At 41.6% G+C, this 26,578-nt stretch overlaps 1 long non-coding RNA gene across 4 annotated transcripts; it reads right to left on the reverse strand.

The window, feature by feature from the left end:
* Positions 1–26,051, reverse strand: LOC143646101 (uncharacterized). 4 transcript variants are annotated; one of them, XR_013157284.1, is made up of 5 exons: positions 25,903–26,051; positions 25,269–25,387; positions 4,864–4,974; positions 2,604–2,775; positions 1–402 (listed from the first exon to the last, which is right to left on the reverse strand). It is a non-coding gene; the product is annotated as an uncharacterized LOC143646101 (long non-coding RNA). The 4 variants fall into 4 exon arrangements; XR_013157283.1 differs by having other exon boundaries at positions 25,269–26,051; XR_013157286.1 differs by having other exon boundaries at positions 2,604–2,780; positions 25,269–26,051.
* Between the last annotated feature and the right edge of the window lie 527 nt (positions 26,052–26,578).

The raw sequence follows: 26,578 nt of genomic DNA on the forward strand, positions 1-26,578 counted from the left end.
GGAAGAGTTTTGTTTTATTTTGTTTTTTCATTCTCCAGCAGCTGGACTTAGAAGAGAAGACAGGCATGAAATTTGTGGGTAGATCTGTTTCAACAATGGCAAAAGCTACCAATTGTGTAATCCAATTTCAACAGGAGATTTCTTTTTATCTTAATAACTAGTGAAATGGGTGGACCTCAAATTTCATTTCAGTTTGGAAACACTCCCAACATTTTGGAGATGTTTATTCCAAACTCCGCCAACTATATAAACCTCTCCAGGCTCTAAAATCTTTCTGGGAATTACACCAATACAGATTTTTTGGTGAGATTTCTAATACTTCCGGCTTCTGGAACAGGCCTCCTCCTAATCCTTCAGTAATCCAGCATCTAATGCAGACCAGAAGAAAAAGCATGGACAATTCTGGAAAAGAGAAATAAAAAGCTTGTAAGAACTTAGATCTACATTTCAAAGAAAGTTTCAGGGAAGTGCTACCTGCATGCAAATCACGCATCCCTGCCTAACAGTGTCAGGAGAACTCCTTCCTGGGACTTGCTGCTCTGATCACAAACATTAGGAAGAGAATATGCCCCAGTGAGGTCAGGTTCTCCAAAAAAAGAGGAAGGTAACTAATAGGTAGAAATTCTAACATTCTCATTGTTATTTTGCAAACCGTTTCTTTCTTTCTTTCTTTCTTTTGCCCTCTTTCATAACTCCAGCGATAAGCAATTCTATTGGGCTTTTCTAATCCCCCAGGACTTCTCTTTGCAATGTGGAAAGGAATATTAAGAACATGTCTGCGGGTGAGTCACCTCCCCCTGGCAGCCTCATCCACTCTTGTTTGCCATACTTTTGTCTCATTTTGAGGTGTTTCAGAGTCTTTGCTGATTTAACAGTGTCCAAAGATGTAAGAACGTTGGAAAAGTAAAACCTCACAAGTACAAATGAGAAAGTTCACATCATTAGAAGCAGCGAGAATATAAACATAGTTTGCACAAGGACAAAGATGAATCCCTAATGGATGAAAAAAATGTTCAAAGACCAGACTCCCCCTGGCCCTGAAACACCTGGAAAACTAGGGTGGTGCAAATGGGAATAAGCTAAAAGCATGGCATTGGGGGAACGGGGAGTGTGTGGTGAAAGCATGAGCCTGCCTGTGAGACCCTGTTTCCAGCCCCATGTAGGGGGGACCCAGGCTTCTGGGGACTTGGAGGTGTGTCTACTAAGTGTGGCTGGAACCATGGGGGCCCAGGGTTCAGGCTTATTCAAATATACTCAGTGTTGAAAAGGATGGAGAGCACAGACCCCACAGCGCACGCCCACTGAGCTGAGGATGACATCTGGGGAAGCCAATAGGGTCTTTCAATGTAGATGAAGCAGGTTTATCATGGGACAGCATGGGCAAGAGAACACAAGACTTCAATTCAATATTCTAGGCCACCTGCCTATTTGATAATAAGGCATCCAAGAGGTAGTTTAAACCCTTCCTTGGACTTGTCAAAATAAACAAAAACAAAACACAGACTGAGGAAAAGTCTTCTGACCTATCTGCTCTTAAGGTTTTCTGTAAATTTTGAGTCTGGAATTTACTTTAGAAGCTTGAGGACGTCTACTTATTCGTTCAGTCATTCAGTCAATAAGCATTTTGTGAGTGGTTCTTTACAGTTCTGGTCACCATGCTAGAAATAAAGGGGAATAAAAATGAAAAGAAATAGCATCTCTATTCCCGAGGGACAAAGAAGAGACAGATTAGTAAATGCAAAATTACAGGATGATGTGATAGGGAAATATAAAGTTCTAGAAAGGATGGTATCAGGCTGAGACTGAGAAGGAAAAGGAGGTAAAAGCTTCTGGCTGTGGATGACTCATTAGCTAAGGCTGGAAGGACACAGGCCCTGAGTTCAGGTCACCTGTGAATTCAGCTGTTCTGTTTAAACCAACTGTCAAGTGTGGAAAATAATATGACATTTATGAACATCCAGATATAACAGATGGTGATAATTTGCATTATTTCCTTCAAAACTTTCTTTTTTTGGGGGGGGATGTAAAACTTTTTACCAATTGTTAGGTCTTACAGCTGCCTTTCATCCACGCCCGACCCTCCCTTTTAGGTGGAAACTGCCCACCCAGAGCTACTGTCCACCTCCTCAGACATTCAGATGCATGACTGGAGTGGTCTGTGTATGTAATGTATCCAGGTCTATGCATACTGTTTTGTGCATTTTAAAATGAGTACAAAATCAATATTGTCTAAAAAGATCAATGAACATATTCTTATTTTTAAAAATGAGAGAGAGAAAAGAATAGTAGGATTTTAGTAAAAATCTAGTGAGGTATGCTTTACGCTAATTCTGCCAGTAATTATTTTTATTTTGGTAGAATTTCCCTTCAAGGGAGCCAATTTTACTTGGCAACAGAAACACAGGGAACATAAAGTGAATTGTAGCAGAAGTTCTCAAAATACATATTTGAAGGGTGAGGGCTCCATACTGGCGACCAGCCCTTTAAGAAGGAAAGGCATTGGGCAGCAGCATGTGTGGCCACCCTGTTTCAATTAAAGTAATTCTACCAGCAGTTACAAGTCCCAGATCTGAGGCTGCGGGTTCAGTTCTTGCACAGATCACCTCTCCTTGGTGGCTGGGCCGTGGTGGTTGTCCACTGGGGCAAGCGTGGCAGATCCCAAAGACTCCCAGGGAGGTGTTTGGTGCCAGGGCCAGAAGCGTGCTTTTGTGAACAAGCTGAAGGCCAGAACGTGGGCCCAAGGTCAGGTCTGGGAGTGTGGGGTGTTTGTTCCATCTGCACTGGAAGGAGAGGAAGCATTGTGGTGAACAGGCAGAGTCTCGCCCACATTCATGTATCCACCTTAATCTTACCCATCTCCCAACTCATCTCGCTGGGGCAAAGTGACCGCCAGTGAGGATTTCTGCCTTGCAGGAAGAGGGCCAACGGTGAGCAGGAATTAAGGGGAAAATGTAAAATTAGGAAGCCTTCTCATCCTTTGGGTATGCTTGTGCCTTTCTGATTATCTGCGTAGGTATACATTTCTCCAGAAGAGCCGTCCTCTGCTGGGCTCCAGGGTTCTCTCTCACTTTCCACTTCTCTATCGACTTTCTCATTTCCATCTTCTTTTTTGTTTTCATTTTCTACTCTCCTTTTTCCTTTCCTTTCTTTAACTCTGCTCCTTCTGTGGGGCTGACAGGGGCCATATGGACAAGGAAAGGGGTGTTGGTGGCACTCCTGTGAATGCCCACCCCACCACAATGATGTCAAAGGTGCTGAGAAGCCCCCTGAGATATCGGCCCAGAGTTCAGCACAAAGACCAAGACTTGGGAATCAGTTTATATAACGATGACGTGGGACACACGGGATCAGTGACACACCAGGATGGCTCTCCATGAGCCCCACTGAAAGAGCCTCTTTGGTTTCTTAAATGTTCTGACTCCCAAAAGTCTGCTCTCCCCTTCCACTTGTCTGGCAACCAAAAATGCACGAGTGAGGAAAGCAAAGCTTTCTGTTTCATGTTAAAAAGTACAAATATTATATTATTGATTCAGAAAGAAAATGTGCTGAATGAGAACTCAAAGTGCAGCTGAAATGAACCCCAGAGACTGCTTATGGCATGGAATATGAGCATGGGTTTTAGAGTGAAAACAGATGTTGTTCTTCACACAGGAAGAACAGAAAATCATTTTTGCTCAAAACAGCAGCAGCAGGCTAACACCTGGAAAGAGGATTTCAAAAGGAAAATGTCCAATTCTTGAGAACTGTGTAGAGAGAGGGGAAAGGTAGTTCAGCTGTGCTAAGCAGCAGGATACACGCGGAGCCTTGCCTCCAAGAGGGAGAAAGTGCTCCACGAGCTCTCTTCATCTGATGGTTGGAAGACAAATGAAAATGGTGGAACCATTGGAAAAGCAGCCGTGACCTTCATTTCATTGTTATGTATGGAGTTCCTGTAGGCTACAGTTCACATCCTGCCAGTCCTTTCTTGCATATTTAAACTCTCCCATGTTTAAGTCAACTTTTGTTTTTTATAATTTTAAAGATTCTTCGCCTCTCTCATATGTCGTTGCTGTCATCTGCACTTACAGAGTTTCACCTGCAACTTGCAATGTGCTTACTAAAGTCTTTTATCCTATCCATGTCAAAATAGTTTGATAATGAGTGTAATTTTGCAAAAAAATACAACAAAAAAAATCCCAGGGGAGAGCTTAAAGAGATGCCTCTGTGTTTAACCTGACCTCTAAAATGGAAAGATTTCTACTTGGTTGACTTTATTCTAAAGTGCGGGGGTCATTTCTGTAACTGGAAGAAAATCACATGAGGCACTTCAGAGATGAACTTGAGAATCACCACTTGGCTACTGGAGTCTTGGGCTGCGCTGACCAGGTGGTGACCAGATTTAAGCAATTTTAGTGTCTTTTGTTCAATGACTAAATTTCCTGTGCATATTTGCTGCCCATCAGTGTTCACAGTGCAGCAGAGCCTTGGCACGGGAAAGCAAGGGAAGTGGCTTCTCCAAGGCCTCTCCTCAGTCTGGCTGAGGCAGCTGGAGCGTTTGTTTCCAGTTCTTGGCCTGAGATTTCCTGCTCTCTCTGTGCTGCTGGGGGCATGACTTGTTGCATGTGATACACACAGGAAGACAGGAAACAGGAGGAAAGTAGGCAGTGCCTTTCCTATGATAGAGGGGTTAACTGAATGGTATAAGTAGAAAGACTATTCTTCCTAACCTCCTCCCCTCTTCCCTTCAGTCTCTGTCAGCCCATCCCAGGGGCATTCACTCCCATTGGGGAAGAGGGAGACCTAGGAACCTGCATTCCCAAATGATGCTGACGGTTTTCCCGCAACACCCACAGAACTGGTGTGGTTCTCTCCCCCATATCTCACCCTCTGTACTGGGCCTGCATCAGAGACCTAGAAGTCAATTTCAAGGAAGCAGCAACTGTCCTGGGAGCCAGCCTGGAGGGCCATCTGCTTAGCAAGATGCTTCATAGACTACTAAAAAACAAACAAAATGTAAAAATAGTTTGTAAGTATCGGTGATGATTATTAAGAAACTCCAACATTTTTCCAAATTGACTCTGAACTCCACCAGATGATTCTTGAGTTAAAACAGACCTCTTGCACCCAACTCCCCTTAGATGCATGATCACCCAGCTGACATGGAGAGCTGGACAGTGATGGGGTGAAAAGGATCCCAGAATAAATATATGTCATGATGGGAATGCCAGGGGCAAATATATACGTGCCTTTAGTTGAGGATTTACTGGCAACCAGTGCTAAATGTGTCCATGTGCCCTCCCCTGGAAACACGGAGAGCACTAGAAGGTGGAGAAGTTGGCTAAGAGACAGGATAGCCTGGCGCTGGCCTTGGGGCTCACAGGACACCCACCCGTGTGCGTAAGCTGCTGTGATACCCTTCAGTTACCTTTTCTTCCCTCACCAGTGGGTCGGAGTCCCTGGCACCCCTCAAAGCCATGGGATCATGCCCTGGTATTTTATTTGTTCTAAAACAAATGAAATAACATGCTTTTGGAGGTCAAAGTTTTCATTTCTTTAGCTTTTGCAGTTCTCCACTTGTAAAATATGCACGGCTTTCTCATTTGACTTAATACCCTTCTGTTTCAGTGGCTTTGTTACCACAATGCACGGTTAATTATCATGCCTGGCCTCTTCTCCTTCTGCCCCCCCCCCCACCCCCAAATGGAGAAACTTGAATAGTGCCAGGCTGCCGTGCTGGGGTCCTTTTTTGCTTCGCCTGGAGTAAAAAGTGACAATGAGTATTCAAGGAGGTTCAGAGGCTGGGATGGAACCTTCCTGAAGATTAACGAGCTCTGTCTCCCTTGCCGCTCCCTGTGGAAATAAAGGGGCCCCTGGCTTTCAATGGGAGTTTTGTGGGTTCTCGCACAAAGGCATGGGCCTATAAGAGACCTAGCTCCCAATGGGTCCGCGGGCAGGGGGGCGTGGCCCCACTCGGCTGCGTGTGACCTTTGGGGAACTGCTCGTTTGACCCAAATCCAGAAGTGACCACAATAACTTAACACAAAGACGAACGTAAATTGGCAGAAAAACACAGTGTAATAGGCCTGCTCACATTGTACTCAAGGGGACTCCAGGGACTGGCCAATCCATGCAAGAAGAACAGCACAAGCTAGAAGGGGCGCCGGAAGATTAATCACCGCTGCGATGCAGATTTAGCGCGTTAGGTGAAAAGATAAATGTGTAAAACGCTGTGTCAAAACCCATGGTGTGGCCCACATGGCAATTCAGGGTCAGTAATTGAACTCCACTCTAATTATCCTGGGGAGATAATATTAACTTATAGTGGAGTGTGAAAGCGAGAGTCCATAATTCATCACTCAATGGAACCACTCGTCGCATTGTGTTATTGAAATATGATGGCTCCATTTTTATCCTGTCATAATGACAACTGATGTGCTTATTTTCTTTCACTTTACCTCCAGGGGATGATGAAATAGTAAGCAAACATTCCTTCTGGTGAAAGAACGGCACTTTATCACGCTGGCTTCGGCTCTGAAAAAGCACTTGCAAACTCGGAAACCATTTCCCCCAGCAGAAGCTGCCCGCTCTGCTTTGTTACTCAGTTCTTGGAATTCTCCAGCGTCCAGGCCTCTTTAATTTACCCTCGTTGCAGGGTGGGGTGCTTGGGTCGGAGTCGAGACTTATTAAGAACGTAACTCTTAGCTTGATGTCCCTATGTACTTACGAGGTTCAGGAAACGCTTCCCGCCTCCACCAGGGCTGGTGCTGCTGGCCTGGACGGGGGGGGGCGTGGGGGGGGGGGGCGTGGGGCAGAGGTTCCTTCTGCACCTTTTTTACTTTGCTTCTCTCTGTCAGGTTTCAGTTTTATTCCTTTTCAGATCTGTATGTACCCCCTGAAAAGCATTCTGAACGAGTCGTGGACACATGTAGGAAATAAAGCCTCTGCCTCAACGTGCTTTAGAATATAGTCCACAAAATTCAAAATTAAGGCTGTTCTCAGGGTTGTTTGAAATGAGATTAAAGAGTGGGTTTTACATTGATTATTCACTTTGGATGATTACATGACATGAATATATAGCAATAAAATTGTATTAAAATCTGAAAAAATAAGATAAAATGCTGAGGTCAGGCTGGGTTTGGCCTTGATAGAAGGGAGACCCTTCAGCTTAAAAAAAAGCAAAAACAAAACAAAAGAGTGTGTTGTCATGAGCTGGAAGGCAGGGGGTGTATTCTAAAACACAGAAGAAGAGGAGTGGAGGAAGCAAAAAGCTCCTTGGAGGGTGGTGGGGAAATGGGAGGGACTCCGGGAAGGCTGAGTGCTGACCCCCGCGGAGAGATGTGTGAAAACAAACTCAGCTTCAATTTAGAAACACCAGTGTCAGAGCGCACTTGTCTGGGGCGGAAAGCTTTCCAGGAGAAAGAGGACGGAGATGCGAGGAGAATGAAGGGACCCTCGCCTCCTCCCCAGAGCCTCTCAGGAAGAGGCAGTTAATGGGGATTTTAGTTCACAAGCAACTGAGGCATTCAGAAGCTCTCCACCTGCCCTCGGGAAGTCACTACAACACTTGACAGTTTGCTAGTTGAATCGAGACAGAGAATCAGGGCTGCACCTGAGGGCTCTGGAGGCGGAGAAAGGAAGGCAGTTTGTCCAAAATCCTCTCTCCATTGGGGCGGTAAGCTCATGGAGGAGTGCCAGCGGCCTGCCCCGGGTGATTTACAGGTCCCATCGCACATGAGCTCACAACGCTGGGTCCCGAGTAGAGGCCCAGGAGAGAGCTTTGGGGTGGAGAGTGTATGCAGCTTCATACAGACCTATTGTGGCTCCTGAGAATGAGCCGTCAAGGCATCCGGTTTCTGCCTTCCTGGTCCCAGCCAGTGGATTCAGTGAAATAAATTGCTTAGGTTGCAGTTTTAGGATCATTCATAGGGCAGACTTAGCCTGCAAATACGCATGTCTTTAGAATTTTAAGTTACAGGCAAAGTGTGACATCAGCTTATTAAGATCCGCTTGGATCCTCGAAGGCATCAATCACATTCCAGGGTCGCTGCAGAAATGCAGACCCTCGTCCCTCAATCCTTGCGATTTGCGGACTAGGTAATCGGGGACACATCTGTCATCCATAATCACCGCACGCAGGCTTCCCACGGGGGAAATGAAGGACTTTCCTACCCATGTTTCTTTTGGGTTTTCTGATCAGGTGTCCACCTAATGCAGGAAGAAAACCACAAAGGCTGTGTCATAGTGAGTGAATTACAATACTAGTAGCAGCCCGGAAGACCAGTTCAAACCAGCTGGAGATGTGTGGACCCCCAAGTTGCTTGCTTTTCTGTGAGGGAGCAAGTGGATGGGGGGGTGATAAAACAGTTCTTAGGCGTATCCGCTCCCCTTCCCTCTAGGCTGCAGGACTTGGCTGGTTTGTCCCAGAAATCCAAATATCAACACAGAGAGAGGTCAGTGGTATGACTGTGGGTAGATTCACTGACACAACCCTGGTACTCCCAAGTGGAACAGCCAAAAATCATCCCCCAAAGTGTGGTGATTCAAAACCTGCTTCTACTGATACATAATTTTAAAAACATCAACTTTCTTTAGAGATGTGCCAGCCAGCTGGGAAGACAAAACAGCACTTTAGAAAGGCATTAAGTCTGTATTCATATGAAAGATTGGGACAGTCTGGTAAAGCATTGCTGTCTGCAGACTATTATATATTTTGAGAGTCCTGGTAATTTATGTTATAAAATTTTCTATCTACACTGTTGCGGTCTGCAATGGACAGCTTCTATCATTTATAAAGGGGCACTATGAAATGCTAGCTAAATAGTATGCAACATTCTATAAATTATACTCTGAACTGTCCTAATGTTCAAGTATTTCTGTGACAGATTTTTCTCCGAGACAAATCAGAAGGACGCGTGCCCAGATATAATCCGTTATTACTGCATTAACCACGCGACTAAAGCATCAGTCTCTGGGTACTCAGAATAGTAAATGGGAGGGTATTTACTTGGTGGTTGAGTCTACTGAGCCTAGATTTTTATTTGATAGACTTCAGTCCACAACTCTAAGTGTCTTAGCAGATATATTAGACAGGGATATTTCTCACGTGTGGTACAAGATAATAACGGTGAACTTAAATGACCTATCAGGTCTTGTCTCTTCTCTTCCCCTCTGAGCAGCCCCGGATTTTAATGGGGAATTTCCCAGCTGCCCCTGCAGCGATGGAGCAGTGAGGAGGCTCTGAGTCTAAGTGCTGTGTGGCAGCTTTGGGGCAGAGTCTACAAGCAGGTCACATGCGCCCTTCACATCTCCTTCTTTCTCCCAGCAATGCCTCTTGAATGTGGTGGTTGGGACACTTCCTGGAATCCACTCTCAGGGATGGAAGATGCATCTGGAAGCAGCTTCATCCTGGCTACTGGGACTGTCACCATCCAGCCCCTAGTCTGGACTGGGGCTGGCAACTCTTCCTGTAAATGGCTGGAGAGTAAATTCTTTGGCTTTGCAGGGCATGAAGTCTCTGTTGCAACTGTCAAACTCTACTGCTGTAGCGTGAAAGCGGACAGGCTATACACAAAGGAGTGGACATAGTTGTGAACTGATAAAGCTTTACTTACAAAAGCAGGTAGTGCGCTGTAGTGACCACATAGGTGAGAGATTAAAACACACACACACACACACACACACACACACACACACACACACACATATATATATATCTTTTTCTTAATCCTTATTTTATGGATCTCTGTTACTCAGCGTTAAGCCTCATCCTAACTGATAGAAACCCCCATTATGTCATTATTTGTAGTGTAAAACTTTTCTTTCTTCCTTACTCCTCTTGAGCCTCTTTTCTCTCTCTTGCTCTAGCACACCCTTTCTCTCTCTCTCTCCCTCTCCTCTCTACTCATTCGTATTATCTATAAACTCTTCTTTTCCTCTCTCACGTGCCCTAGGCTTTCATAATGGTAGCTTTGAGCTCCCACTGCTGTGAGAGTTGAAGGAGACTGTGGAATAAAAAATGTGTCTATTTGGAAGAATTTATCCTCTCAATTTACCTCTAACTCTTTGTTGACACTAAGACTTTCACTTAAAAAGTTATCTTGAAATACTTTCAAACTGGCAGGACAATTGTAAATATAATACAAACTTCACACAGAAAATGCCAGCATATCTTTATCTACCAGTCCTAGATAACCAGATCTAACAATTTTAATGTTTTGTCACATTTATGGTCATATTCTAGCTATTTAACCATCTTTCATTCAATCCACCTTTCCACCTATCCACCATCTGTGTATCTGTCTGTCAATTTCTCAATTCATTTTCTGAATTGAGTGTAGGCTGTTACATTATGTACCTTGAACCCTTAATGTTTATGCATTTCCTAAGAACAAGGATATTTGCTTGTTCCACTTTAAATGCAGTTATCAAGTTTAAGAAATTCACCATTAATATAAATTTACAGTCTATATGCAAGTCTTTTCATGTATTCCAATAACGTACTTATAAGGATTTTCTCCTTCATTTTTACATCACATTCCAGATCATGATTAGCCTTTACTTGTGATTGCCTCTTTGACATCTCAATCTCTCTCTCTCTTTATGAAAATACATACCCAATATGAACTTCTCCATCTCAACCAATCCCAAGTACACAATTCATAACGATGACTCACACACGGTTCATTACAACTGCTCACACTCACTTACACTCACAATGTTGTGCTTCCCTCACTGCCAACCATCACCAGAATCTCTACATAACCTGAAACGGGAACCCTGTACTTATTACACATTACTTACCCCTTCCCTTCCCCCTTTCCCCAGCCTCATAACCTGTGCTCTACTTTCTATGTCTTTGAATTTGCACACATTGGTCAAACTACTAAAAACAAGAGGGGGCGGTATGATGGTGACTCAGTAAGTAGAATTCTCATTTGCCATGCTGGAGACCCAGGTTTGGCTCCCAGTGTCTGTCCATGCCAAAAAAAAAAAGGTAAAGAGGAAATTTGAAAAACTTTTAGAAGAAAAAGAACAATAAATTCAGTGACACAACAAAAAGAATTACAGATGTCTTCTTATGAAAAATAATGGAAATCAGAAGACAAAGGAAGAACACATGAATAGGGCCAAAAATGCAAACATGCACCAGGAAACCCACCAACCTAAAATTTCATATCCATTGACAATAACCTTTGATATGAGTATGATTTTCAGTAAAACAAAAGTTGGAATAATTTTTTTCTGGAAGAGCCACAATGCCAGAAATAATGAAGACAGCTCATCAAGCCAAAAGGATGTGATGCTAGATGGAAATCCAGGTCTGCAAAAAAGGAATAATGGGCAGTGCAATAGTGGCTCAATGGCAGAATTCTTGCTTGCCATGCTGGAGACCAGGTTTGATTCTTGGTGCGTGCCCATGTTAAAAAAAAAAAAAAAATAGTAAGTGATAGTAAGTGAGTAAATATATCACTTTTTTTTTTGCATGGGCAGGCACCAGGAATCGAAGCCAGGTCTCCAGCATGGCAGGCAGGAACTCTCCCTGCTGAGCCACCATGACCCACCCTATACTACTTTTAAGTTACTTTTTGTTTATTGACTGTTTAAATGAAAATGACGAAGTATATTATGTGGCTTTTAATATTGGTAGAATAGAATACATGACCAAAATAATATAAACCCTTGAAGCAGAAAATTGCATCAAGTGGTTTAAGATTCGTATATTTTATTTGAAATAATGTAGTATAGTTTAGGATAGTCTATGATAAGTTAAGTACGCATATTATATCCTTAAGGCTATCCACACCACTACCCCCAGCCACCCCCTCCAAAAAAAAAAAACGCACACTCAAAGACATAAGAAGAGAGAAGAAAACAGGAGGAATAATGGAATAAAGAGCAGCTAGGACAAGTAGAAAACAAATAGTAACACAGAATTAAAATCCATCCATATAAATTATCACAGTCAATGTAAATGGACAAACTATTCCAATAAAAAAGCAGAGATTGCAGATATGATGTAAAGAAAAAAAGAGCATTTCACAATGATAAAAGGATCACTAGATCAAGGGAGCATAATGATACAATGTAACTAATATATCTTCAGACAAGCAGAGCAAATGTTGTCAGAAAAACAGAAATAAACTAATTAATAATCAAATTTGGAAAATTTTAACATTTCATTTTCAATTCATTGTCACTTGAACAACGGATAGAAATTTAGGATAAAAATGGGAAAACTGAACACAACTGTTAAATAGCTTAAGCAAATTCACATTTTAGAACATTACATCCCCCAAACTGCCAACTAAACATTCTTTACAAGAACCCATTGAACATTCACTAAGATAGACCATAATCCACAATATAAAATGAGTTCCAATAAAATCAAAAGGATTGAAGTCATAAGAGGAATATTCTTAGAATAAAATGAAATTAATTTGGAAGTCAGTAATTAAGAAATGATAAAAATTTAAATATTTAAAAATCAGGAGAAAATTTACACACTACACATACATCAGAGAATAAACTACAATGGAAATTGGAAATATTTCGAACTGAATAATGTTGAAAATAGCATAAAATTTGTGAGATATCTAATTTTAAAGAAAATAAAATTATAGATGAATCTCCCTCTGAACAGAGATGAAAAAATTCTTGATATAGAAGCGTGAATTGAACCTAGAAATGTATAAAATCAATAATACATCACAATGAAGTAAGATTTTGCAAGGTAAGTTTAATGTTAAAAACAAAATCAAATCATTGCTTTTCATTGTATTATCAGAACTAAGGAAGAAGTTATGATCATCTCAACAGATGAAAAAATCTGATTAAATTTAACATGCATTAATGATAAAAACCTAGAAATAAAAGGAAACCTCTTCCCTCTGGAGAAGATTGTCTATCAAAAATAAATGAGCAAACAAACAGAAAACTAAAGATCACAGATACCCATTGTTAACTATTGAAGATGCACTCTCTGAGTAGGAAAAAGGCAAGAAGATTCACTCTTGCCAATCCCATTCAACAGGAATGCATAGCCAGTGAGATGAGGCAATAAAAAGTTATGAAGTGCAAAATGACATAAAACGAAGATGTAAAGTTTTCTTTACTTCTCATGAAATTTTTATGCAGTAAATCAAAGAGAATACAGAGATTATGAGAGTTCATGAGTCAATTTTGTGAGCAGTCTGCAAGCTATTAGAATTAATAAATGACTTTAAAACAAATGCACATTCAATGTAAAATTAATTATATTTCTATACCCTAAAACTAATTATAGGAAATTAAATCTTAAAAAATTATCTTTAGTATAGCATTGAAAAGATGAAATACCTAGGAATAAATTTAGCCACAGAATAAAAACCTCTGTGCTAAATATATATATATATATATATAAATCATGGCTCAGAGAAAAATAAAAATGGCAGGTAAGTAGGAAGACATAAATTCATGGATTAAAATACTCAATAGGGTTAAGATGTTAATTCTCCCCAAATTGACCTAGAGATCTGTTCTAGTTTGCTAGCTGCCAGAATGCAATATACCAGAAACAGAATGACTTTTAAAAAGGGGAATTTAATAAGTTACTAGTTTGCAGTTCTAAGGCCAAGAAAATGTCCTAATTAAAACAAGTCTATAGAATGTCCAATCAAAGGCATCCATCCAGGGAAAGATACCTTCGTTCAAGAAGGCCGATGAAGTTCAGGGTTTCTCTCTCAAGTGAGAGGGCACATGGTGAACACAGTCACAGTTTCTCTCTTAGCTGGAAGGGCATATGGTGAATACACCATCATCTGCTAGCTTTCTCTCCTGGTTTCCTGTTTCATGAAACTCCCAGGGAAGGGTTTTCCTTCTTCATCTCCAAAGGTCGCTGGCTGTGGACTCTCTGCTTCATGGCGCTGCAGCATTCTCTGCTCTCTCTGAATCTCCTTCATTCTCCAGAATTTTCTTTTTTTACAGGACTCCAGAAACTTATTAAGATCCACCCATTTGGGTAAGAGACATGTTGTCACTTAATCCAGCTTAACAACCACTCTTGATTAAATCACGTCTCCAGGAAGGTGATCTGATTACAGTTCCAAACATACAGTATTGAATAGGGATTATTCTACCTTTATGCAATGGGATTTTGATTAAAACATGGCCTTTCTAGGGTCCATACATCCTTTCAAACCAGCACAAGATCCAACACAATTCCCCCAATCATTAGAGCAGACTAATTTTTCTGTGGTTGTTCCTTGTTACATTCATTTATTTTTAGAAATGAAAAATCAGTTTCTTAAATGTAAATCAGTTTCTTCGATATATATGAAATTGCAAAAGTTGTAATTAGCCCAGGTACACTTTAGGAAGAGTAAATTTGGAGGCTCAACACTGCTTGTTTTCAAGACCTACTCTAAAGCTATGGTAATTAAGACAATTGGGCATTGGCACAGAGACAGACAAATAAAGCAGTAGAATGGAATAAAGCAGCCACAAACAGGCCCACACATAGGCCATGGGTAGTCATTCTGGACCAACGAACATCCCTGTGGAAATCATGAACCTTGACCCTTATCCTCACTACATACCATACTGCATTGGATATGGGTGATAGGCATCAACACAAATACTGCATGGAAAGAAAAGGTAAACCACATTAGCAAAATTGCAAACTTCTGCTTATCCAAATGAAATGTTCAGAAAATGAAAAATTAAGTCATGGCCAGTAAGAAAATGTTCACAGTACACATATCTGTTAGTGGACTAGTATTCAAACTTCATATAGACCTACTTCCAACCAGTAAAGATAAACCAATTTAAAAACAATATGTAAGCAAAAAACTTGCACACTTGACAAAAGAAGGCTTACAATGGCCAGTGAGATAACTGGCTCATACTCATGCAAAAGGTAAAATTAAAAAGACTGACAATAGCAAGTACTGGCAAGGATGTGGAGAACTGGAACTCTTATATTGTGACAAATGGCAAGTCAAATAATGAAATTCCTTGGAAAACCAACTTCTAGCTTCTTAAAGTTAAACATACACTTTTCTCGTGATCTAGAGATTTCACTCCCATGGACACAAGTTCGCAAAAGGCCTCTACAAGAATTTTATATAGCAACTTTATTCATAATAACCTAAAACCACAACATCTCATATGTTCACAACTCAAGAATGGAAATGTAATGACAGCACCTTCATAACAAGATATGAAAAGGAAGGGACAACTGATATGCACAAAACATTGATAAATCTCAGAAACATACTGAGTGAGAGAAGTGAAACATGCAAGAACAAATGTTGTACAGATACTGCTATGTTTCAAAACAGACAAAAATAGTCTATAATAGCAAAGTAATATGAACATAACAGAATATTTAATAAGAATTAGAACAAGAATTAACTCCCAGAGTGAGAGGGAAAGGTGGTTACAGAGAAGCATGAGAAAACTTTCAGGCATGATAAGAATGTTCTCTATCTTGATGATGCTCTTAATTGCTTGGGTCTAGTCCAACAAAATAATGGGAAAAAGCACAATTCTTTAAAGATTGTTGTTTCAGTTTGCTAGCTGCCAGAATGTGATTGCCAGAAATGGAATGGCTTTTAAGATGGGGAATTTATTAAGTTGCAAATTTACAGTTCTAAGGTTATGAAAATGTCTAAATTAAAGCAAGTCTATAAAAATGTCCAAATTAAGGCACCAACAAGAACTTACCTTCACTCAGAAAGGCTGATGAAGTTCAGGGTTTTTCTCTCAACTGAAAGGAGCATAATGAACATGACAATGTCTGCTAGCTCTCTTCTTTCATGAGGCTCTTCAGGGGGTGATTTCCTTCTTCATCTCCAAAGGTCTCTGGCTGCTTGGGCTCTTGGCTCTTATGGATCGCTCACGGCTCTGTGTTTTCTCCAAAATGTTTCCTCTTTTAAAGGATTCCAGTAAGCTAATCAAGACCCACTTGAAATGGGTGGAGTCACATCTCCTTGAAGATGATCTAATCAAGTCCCCAAACTATAGCGCTGAATGAGGACTAAAAGCAATGGCTGTCTCCACAAGATGGATCAGAATGAAAACATGGCTTTTCTAGGATACTTAATCCTTTCAAATTAAGGGAATATAATCCTTTCATACCAACAACTGTAAATTTCTCATGAAATTTATTAAAATATCATTTGTCCATAAGAATCATTTCCATACCATAATAAGTTTTGGCCAATACTAGAAATAATAATTTCTGCTGTCAAAAAGAAAAAAATATATAAACAAATGACATAATAGACTATCTTTTACTCTCGAAAGAAATGCAGAAACATCTTTATAGGAATGAGGGACCAAAAAACACACAAAAATAAATAAATCTAATAAAAATTTGAAGATATGATTTATCTTTTCCCCTGATCTAAACTACTAAATTCCATGTTGCAGCTTCAAGAAAAGCAAACAGTGTTTTTGCTGACTTTCACATTAATAATGTTTTCCTCTTTGAGCTAATACACATTGAGGACAATGTCCAAGAGAATGTGAGGTGGAAGTGTAGACTAACTTTCCATGTTACACTTTAATTCTTGCTGCTGTCTTTAATTTTACTCAGTTATAAATTGCAACCGAAATTTGATTACAGAGGAGTAAGAAAAGAAATTAGAACTTATGATCACTTAAGACAACTGTGCCTTTGTCTGCTTCCAGCACCTTCCATCTCTTTCAGCTGAACTTTCAGTTTTTCTTGGACTTTGAATTTCGAGACTACAGGTAAAGGCCCTGGCATATCTAACCACCTCAAATTTTTTTAGTGGTACATGCACATTTCAATGTCATTTTACTACTTTATATAGAGGGACACTTTTATGTGCAAGACTTCATTTTGGTTGGAAAATAAGAATAATAGAAAAAGGATTAATGAAAGATCAGATGGTAGCCTAGTTTGCTTTGAGAACTTCTTCATTTAAGAAGGATAATGGCTGGTGATGGATGTTTTTAGATACCTGTGGCATTATTTTGGCAAGGAATAAAATGCTTCTCAAGGGCCTAGAAATCAATTTTTGGCAACCCAGAGTTAACCATTCATTCATCCAAGGAATATGTACCCAGTGTCTATTCTGTTCAACTCCAGACCGCAGAGACCAGTCCTTGGATAGTTTACCTCCTTGTGGGAAGAGACCTAACATATAATCAAATAAATACAAGCTATTATGTCAGACAATAATTTCATGTGCTTAGGAAAAATAAACAGGGTATAGGGATGAAAGCTTAAAGGTGATGCTCGCTCAGATAGCAGTTTCCTGGAGGCAGAGAGGCCCTTCTTCAACCAAGGATGAGCAGTCTAGTGGGGGAGAGCCGGGTAGGAAAGATGGGATATGAAGCTGGAATCAGAGTTTGCGGTACATTGTCAGAATCACGCATTACTGCATGGGCGTTTGGAACTGAGTAGGCGGGAGAGGGCAGGGAAGGACTCCCTTTCTCTCTGCCCAACTGTGTGCTTTTCCTCGCCTTGTTTGCGCCGATCTCTAATGAGGAGTGCTTCCTCAAAGTCAAGGCCAATGTCTTCCACAAGACAGCGGACTACCTGACTTCCCAACTTCTCTGGGGCTATGCGTGTACATTACATGTTATGGACAAAAACCTGGAACTAGCAATTACTTGGGGGTGGAGGCAGTGACAATCCTGTCCTCTGTTGCCCACCCCGGTAAGCAGGCTACCCTTCAGTGTCACTAAAGTAAACAAGCACAGACAGAAAGGAAAGGAAATGTCTTATGGCAACTCAGGACAAGCAGAATTCATTTTTTGCATCGAAGCCATGGCAGGTTATTCATTTGTGAAAAGTAGGGTAGACATCTGAATGTTACTGTAATTTAAAAACATTTTTTCATGAAAACCAGATTTAGATATTTGGAAGGAAATTCATTCCCATGGTAGAAAGGGCTATCTAATTTTAAACCATATTTGTAGGTGAAGTGGGCTAAGCTAAGAATGACGGCTCCTCTCTCCATTTCCAAGAGACTTGGCCTTTTCCCTCCTTTTTCCCCTCCCTGAACTCATAAACATGCACAAACTCACCAACTCACACACATACATATATACACTCAGAGAGTTACACAATACATACAAATGCACACACATATACACACTCACAAGCATCTGTACAATGAACATCAAAGTATAAGGAGAAAGGAGCCCAAAGAACAGGGAACCTATTTTCAATTAATTCCCTCCTGCCATCCCCTCATTCAACTCCTTCATTATCTTTGTACACTGGGGGAAACTGACAACAAAGCAGGGTCAACAGTTTCTTCAGAGTCAAGAATAATTTCTTTGGGAAAGTAGAGTAGGCATTATATGAAACAGATGGAGGGAATGGCTTCCTTTCCATCCTGAGCTCAGCACCCCCTGAAAGCTCTTGAACCCTTTCCTTCATCAATAATGGCAAGAGATATACCTTGTGGCAGGATAAGGACCTTATCACAAATGGACAAAGTAACAGATATGGAAATATAAACTCACAGGTATCTCAGAAAGCTACCTCTTAATCCCAGGTGCCATCCTATTTGAACACAAGTATCTATTGAGGCATTTGTGTTTTGCCATTCCTATGGTTGTGCCATATAATAGGCACATGGTCACCAAAGATCCCTGACAAATCAGCCATTTTCTGTGGATATTGCACGATGTAAGCAGTGCAAAAAGTAAAAGCAAAAAGAATAATAAAAGATCATTTGCTAGACTAGTTTGCTTGAGAACTTCTTCATTTCACCAGTTGTGCCAAAAAAGATAAGTCTCCAAACAAAAGTCCCATACCCAGAACATGTTGAGTGTCTTGGCTTTGAAAAAGCTAAGTTACTCAAGGAAATGTTCAGTTACATTGGATAGACTTGAACATTTTATGTTCATTCTTAGGGAAGTTATTCCCAAAACTAAGCCCTAGAGGCATACTATGCATACAAAAGTTCCATGTGCTCTAAATTCCCAAGTCATTCTTGAAACATTAAATTTTTTTCCAGAATTCTAAGCCTGATTGTAGAGTATATATGAATATTAGACAATCAAGGATCATAAAGACAAATCAAATCGAAATATCACCAAAATGGGCATGGGAGCATTCAGTCAGTCCCTTCCTTTCACTTGCTCACTGTGAAAACCAGGACAATGCCTCAAACCTCTCTAAATCTCTGTGTTTTAGCCACAAAAATGGGACTTAGGACTCCCTTGTCTCCAGACCCACATCTCATCGAGCTCCATTTCCCAGGTGCCAGAGCAACTCAACCAGATTCCTTCCCTGAGAGAAGCCCTCCTCCTGCCCTGGCCTCCCACTCATCCTCACTGAAGACCCCTCAGCCCCAGTGGGTCTCAGTCCCTGCCCCAGGGAACTGACCCCATCCCCACACCCCAGGACACTGGCCTGTGCCTTGTAGAGCTCCTCTCTGTATTTCCTTCCTTCCTCACTCCACATTCTTCCCCATGGCCCTTGAAATGTTGCAATGTACAACTGGGGGCCAGCCTTTCAGATTTTTGTCCGAATCTTGTCTTGATTAAAATAAAAACCACAATCTTTGCAGGGGAGCCAGAGAAAGATAAATGCGGGACAGCATTGTACTCATGGTCCAGAAAATGGCTGTCGACCCATATGTGAATTAAAAGTCTATTTTAAACATGTCTCTTTCTTTAAGTTCTTTTTTTAAACTGACTTTTATTTTACATAGATATTTTCTAACTTTTGAAGATTAATTTTTCTACTCCAACTATTCATTTTCTGGTGAATTCTAATTTCTTGGGAATCCCATCAACTTCTATTAATATATATCCTGAGCCATCAGGTGTTTGCGATTAAACATTGCAAAATGCAAACAAATTATTATGGGTTTGTAAAATGACAAGTTATTTTTAGAGGCATGTTTCACTCCACACATCTAAATGAGTATGACAATTAAAGAAAACAACATGGACCAGGAACAAAAAATAACAGAAAACCTAATGAATGACATATGGCTAATAGAAGTTTGTTGAGCATATGGATAGAGAGGATATTAGTTGAAGCACACTGGAAGCATTAAAATTTATCAAATCTTTGTCTGCTAATCATTTTTGACTACTTATGATATGAAATATCCTAATAAAAATTGACAGTAAAATATTTTTTATTACAGTAGAAAATATAATAAATATCATACAAATATTTTTATTTTTAAAGTAAGAGTATCATTTTATTCGAAATGTTAAACTTTGAATATATCCGATCACAATGTCAGTTATTACTGGCTGTATAGTTCCTTGAATGAATAAAATACAGTTGTATGTCCCCCACCTTTGCTTTTTGTGAATTTCCGCACATCACACGAGCCTAACACACAGCTACCACGTTCAGTCAATTGAGCGGCGGTTCCTTCTCTACTCACATGAGCTGAAATCAGTTTCATCTCTTTGGGGGAAAAGCCATTCCCTTTACGTTTACAGACTCGTTTGTGTAAAAGCCTGATATCAAGAAATCCATTTGCTCTTTAATAAAAGTTATCATAATGTCTGAGGAGCTTGATTTATGAGGAGGCTGCTGTCGGCCGTGGGCTCTGATGCTTTTCTCCCGCTGTTGGAAATCCAAGACAGGTCATGACATTTTCACTAGGTCAAAATAACAATGGCAGACTGATTAAGTTCTTGGACAACAGCCCATTTGCCTCATTTAAATAATGAGTGGGATTGGTGGACATTGCGGCTGTAATCCAAAGACACAAAGGAAGTGACAAACACAACCTCAGTGAATAATGAGACAACCATTGGCAGGTATCACGACCTACTTGCTGTGAATTGTAGGTCTTATATATTTACTTATTTAACCTTCACCTGGCAGACTTGAGAGAAGCCCAGACAGCTACGAGATGATGTTTTGCTCAAGGTGTTACGATAACGGGCCCTGCTTCCCGGTGGCCGTGGGGTCACCCTTCTGCTCTGACTCTGCGCTGCTTGACCCCAGGTATCAGTTCCACTCCACAGACAAACGGAGCCCGGTAAGTCGTCCTCAGAGCGTCTTCGCTTCACAGCTTGCAGAGCTCTGAAAGCAGCCAAGCCAGTCTTCTGCAGGCCCAGGGCACATCCCCTCACCCCTGGAGCGAGGCCATTTGGCCAGGGCCACCAGGCAGGGCTGCACTCTCCCAGGACACAGTTTCGAGGGTGGTAAGTAAGGAGAGTTGTTGAAAGCAGGCAGGAGGAATGAAAAGAATGAAAACGGAGCTCCTTTCTTTGGGTAAAGGGATTGAGATACAAAACAATAAAACTCACCTTCAGGGGACACAGGAGCAAAACTAGAAGTTCTTTCCAGGCAATTTTTTTTGGGGGGTGGGTCATATAATGACCATGTTCTAGCAAAAGACCCAAGACGCTGGAAGTTGATCACATAGATTTATTTGTCTTTTAATAATAGGCTTCCTTATTATGTATGAGTCCAATTACTCATACAAACACCCTAACACGAGTTCCTCAGGAGACATCCAGGCAAGAACTGTAAGCGGTGGTGGAGTCACCTAAGAGAGCATGTGAACCCAACTCAACTTTCCTCTCCTCTTCCTTCCTTGGAGGTTCTTGCTTGAGTTCTCTGAGCCTTTACCTCATCCTTTGTGAAATGGAGCTAATAAAGTGGCAGAATCTGGTATCTGAGAGTGAACTCCCCTTCCTCTCTTCCCTATCCTCACACTTGCTTGCTAGTGCATGGAAAACTGCCTTCTGCCCTGAGCCTCCTAATCTCGAGATCACTCCATGCAGCTGAGACAGGTGGTGAGACTTTTAACGTTCTAGACTTCCATATTGCCTTGGCATGGCACACCCCTCTCTTCCTGTAGAACCACAGCCCCTCTCTGGTGGAATGTGATGATCTTGGATAGGGAGCACGCAGGACATTTGATAGGTGTGTGGCTCATGGCTTGGGTAGGCATCCTAATATCTTGGGTCCTAATTTCTTTTCAAAGATTCAAACAATGTCCCGATTTACCCTGAATTTTTTCAAGCATTAAATGTGATGACGGAGGTTAAGGCAGAGTGGGCAGAGGGGGTGAAGTGGGGGGTCTCCCTCTGAACTGTGCCCTTTGTCATGGCCCCCCTCTTCCTAGACCCCCTGAGCCTAAATATGTCACGGATTCCTGCTCACTCATCTTCTTTGTGCACCAAGGACCCATCCCTAACCCTCTATTCCCTCTGTCCACTGGGGATCCTTACAAACCTCACTCTCTTTGCAACACTTACTCATCAGCTCTAGAAGTTAAACTACGACTTGCAGCTCTTTTCCAAAGCACAGTCATTTATCTCCTCTATCTGGCCACAGAGTCTTCCTTGGATATTGTGCTTCTTGTTAAAACTCAAAACTTCTGAAACAGACCGTGTCATCTACAATTCTTTACTAAAGAATAAAATTTCTACCTCTGGTGTCTCCACTCTGGTGATGGGTCAGTGTCCTCCCTGGCATCCAGAGCCCAACGGCAGTGGAGCTTTGCTTTTGCCCAGTGGGTTACTCTCCTGGGCTGCAGTAACAAAGTACTACAAACTGGGTGGTTTAGAAGAAGAGGAACTTATTCTCTCACAATTCTGCAGGTCAGAAGTTATTTATCTCTGCTACTTCTTGACAATTTTACCTGCTTAGCAGGCAAGGCCAGCAGGCTCAGGTCTTCAATTCCAGGATGCTTAATCTGCTCCCTAAAGGCCATTCTGGGTCCCGTTCTTACCCCTTCTGCTCCAGCTTGCCCACTGCTGCCAGAGTTAACTTCCTTCAAAAGTGATAGGATTTAAGTACTCTCTGGTTCAAATTATTCCACAGGTTCCTTCTCTCTTCAAGACCGAGTAGTTCAAAACCCTCACCAGCCTTTAAAACCTTTTGAAAGGAGTACCAGTCTCCACCCTCATCCATCCCTACGTGGATAGAACAATGCGAGCTCATTGCATTTGTCACCGCCAGTTTTCCAGGCAGATTTATTCCTTTGGGTCTTTAGCCTCCATCCTGGAGTTGTGGGTACTGCTTTGCACTTACTGTGAACCCAACAAATATTAATGGACAGAAAGAAGAAAGGCAGGGAGGACAGAAATGAGGATAGAGAGAATGACACAGGGAAATTAAGTTCACAGTGGGTTCTTCAAACATTTTCAGGACTTACAAAGAGTTTAGCTCTGAGGAGGGCCTGTGCCATGGCTTCCACATGTTTTTTTAAGTTCTCCTACTTCGTATGGCACCCTTCCTCATTTTTCTCTCAGCAGGTGTAACCTCAAGAATCTGGGGCCATAGACCTGCTCTATATCCCACTACCATCTCCTGCATCCTGCTGTAGAACCTGTACCAGTCAGCATCCCTGGTACCAAGAGACCACAGTGAGACTTGCCCCTAGTCCTGGTGCCATCATTAAACTAAAATGAGTCCAGAAGAATCTGGTGCTTATGGACTCTCCTTGTCCACAAGTGAATAGGAAGAATGTGATGTTTGTTTGGCCTTGCCAATGAAAGGTGAGCTTCAATGATGGGTGTAAAAGATGAAAACATGACATTTGGACATTTAGGTTGTTGATAACAGGGTTATCATGCCTGCCCGGGATGAACAGGAGAATTAGCAGCACAAGACAACTGAGAAATGCATGATTTGGGGATTCCAAAGTCTCCTGACCTGCAGCAGCCAGTGGCAAAATGTTCAGCTCCCTCAACAGGAAAACTCTGTCAGAACATCGGACATTGGGTCTGGACCTTGACCAGGATTCCTTTTGTGTGTCTTTATTGTTTTAGATCTCATCCTTCTAACCAGAGGCTCTTTGTGGGAAAGTGGACTATACTGCTTATCACCTCTATTGTTGTTAAGTCACTTTGCCGTAACTGAATAATTATATCTATGGGACCAAAGACAGTTCTTTATATTCCCCATCCCACCTTAGCTGGAATCATAAAAGGGGGCTGCTCTGTTCCAATCCATGAGATCATAAAGCAGATGAACAACTGTTCAGGCTAATTAATATGCAGCAATCCAGGTAAGGTGCCTGCCTGATGCTGTGTCTCCCTCAGAATAACTTCTAGCTGAACCATCTGCTGGAGCTTAGGAACAGAATCTGGGCATCCATCATAGGGGGTGTGGTTCAGCTTGGGGCAGCAGCTGAGCTCATCTCAGTTGGCTCATCAAGGAAATGGGATGCTCCAGGGTTAGCAACAATGTATGTAATACAGCATGTGTGCATATCAGCCTCCAGACAAGACCTAAGATGCACGTAATAAGCACTCTCCAGGTAGTGGCTCTTATTTCCCGCCACTGAATGCTTCTTTGTACAGGGCCCATCACAGAGGGCAGCTGTGACATTACAAGTAGTTCAATAATGCAGAGCCAGCGAACTCAAGGGCATGTGTGCTGACATGTGTACCCCTGCCTGCCTCGCCAGACTGGCGCCTTTGCCCATCCCTCCTGACAAATGGAAACTCACTATAAGCTGAATGAACAAATGCATGTTCTGAATTCCCTCTTCTTAGGGATATCTCCGAGTACAATTTTTTTTACAGAAAAATTTCCTCTTTCACCATAACACTTTCTAAGCTGCATTTTGTTTTGATTTTAGAAAATCACTGCTATCGTTTTACTAATATTTTCAGTTTCTTTAAATTGCTTATCTCATAGCATGTAGAGGCATGACCAGTGGGAGATAACAGGGTCCTATGATAGTGCATACCAGCACCTCAGACCTCTCCTTAGCTCAGAAAATGACTAACAAAAGAAAAAAGAAAAAAAAAAAGGATTGATCTATGCATTGGTTTTTGCAAATTCCAAAGAAGCAACCACTCTCATCTTCTAAAAGTTTCATACAGGTTCCCAAAACATTCACATAAATGCTGATACTTGCCCACCAAGTACCCTTAACTAAATACAATGATGAATGGTCGAGATATGAAATGGCCAGTATCAGGTTAATTATGGGGAATTTGACAAATCTTAAACCGTGTAGAGAGGAGAGGGAAAACACCGTCTTTCTTTGACATTATAATGGCAGGGAAGTCTTTGCACTGTCAATCAAAGGAGTTCTGAGTGCCCTGCAATTCATTAACATCAGTAAAAGAACCAGCTAAAGGACATGTTGTTTTCAAATGTAAATAACTCTGGCATTTGAAAAACCATGTAGGATGATTTTCCTTCCTAATAATGGAAAACCACTAGAATCAGCTGTTATAATAGGTTCAATCAACTAGTTTTGTTAAACACTGTGATCCTGGCAAAATAACGAAGGATTTCTTAGGATATGGATTTCATTTGTGACCTACGTATGCAAAAAAAAAATAAGAAGAAATTAGCATATGCCAAATGTGTCACTCACGGTGCTTGCCGTCAGGGTGCCTGAGCTCAGAGCCTCCTTAACGTGTGGTGATGCTGGGTAGCAAGTGTGTCACCCTGCCACTATCTTCATTTCTAAAAAGTGCCTCCGTATTGTGCATCCTAGAAATGAGAATAAGTCCACAGCAAGATCTCTCAGGATTGTTTTGCAAAGTGGCTATTTTGGGTGTTGGAAACTGTCAATCAGCAGGACAGCCACTGGTCCAGTCTTACTTATTGCTCTGTAGAAATCAAACTGCTTTGGAGTCTTTCAATAAATGCAGAAAAAGTCAATTTTTAAGCAGTTTTTAACTTAAGTGTGCGATATCAAATCATCCCACCCTACAGCAACCCCGTGATAACTATTTTGCATCATTTTCTGGAATGAGTTATTCCTCTTGGATAACCATACAATGTCCATAATGAACTTCAAGAATGGGCACCTCCCGGTCTTCCAAGGAAGGAAGGAGCCGGCATCTCCTAGGCATTCCAGCAGCCGTTTGTGAAAAGAGAGCCCAACAGGGATGATTAAAGCACTGAATGTTAAAATTCCATGAAAGCACATTTTAAAGTGAGGGGAGTCTGCACGTCGAAAAGGGCGTTTTTCAGCAGTATTAGTATATGTTGAAGAACCTTACGGATTTGGGGGAGTAATTTTGATGACAGAAAATGCGCTTCTCCAACGTCTACGGGGAAGCTACTGATGAAACCGGAAGAAAGCGACCCCAGGGCTTTCGGCGGAAGGAAGGGGCGCCCTGGCGGAAGGAAGCAGTCCCCTGGAGGAAGGAAGTGGCGCCCTGGCGGAAGGAAGCAGCACTGCAGGCTCCCAGAGGAAGGAAGCAGCCCTGCGGCTCATCGTTGTTGCATCATGTCAAGACAGTGTCCTGAGTGTCCCCACGTCCCAGCTGCGCTGAGCGCGGCCGGCTCTGCTGTTGAGTCCTAACGCCGAGGTTCTTGGAACCAGCCGGTCCCGGCCAGAGTCCGAGGGCTGCTGCCCAGGAAGCGTTTATGCCTCGGCTTCTGGCTTGTCACCCTTTTCTTGCAGCTCCCCATCGCAAAGGCATCTATTGCAGTAGAAGGAAATTCAAACGAAAAGAAAATACATCTTCGATGCCACACATTTAATTTATTCGAAATTTAAATGTAATTAACCCTGACTGCTCCACTTCCCCACGGAAGGATAAATACGGCTACAAGATAAAGAGAATTACTTGGGACACTGAATATCTTGGGCTGATATTGTGAACAAAACAGTCCAGAAGATGCTCAGTGGAAAGTGTTAACGACTTGCATCGCCAGCAATGTTCAAGCTGA

This window comes from Tamandua tetradactyla, chromosome 9 (assembly GCF_023851605.1).
Source record: "Tamandua tetradactyla isolate mTamTet1 chromosome 9, mTamTet1.pri, whole genome shotgun sequence".
Taxonomy (NCBI): Eukaryota; Metazoa; Chordata; class Mammalia; order Pilosa; family Myrmecophagidae; genus Tamandua; species Tamandua tetradactyla.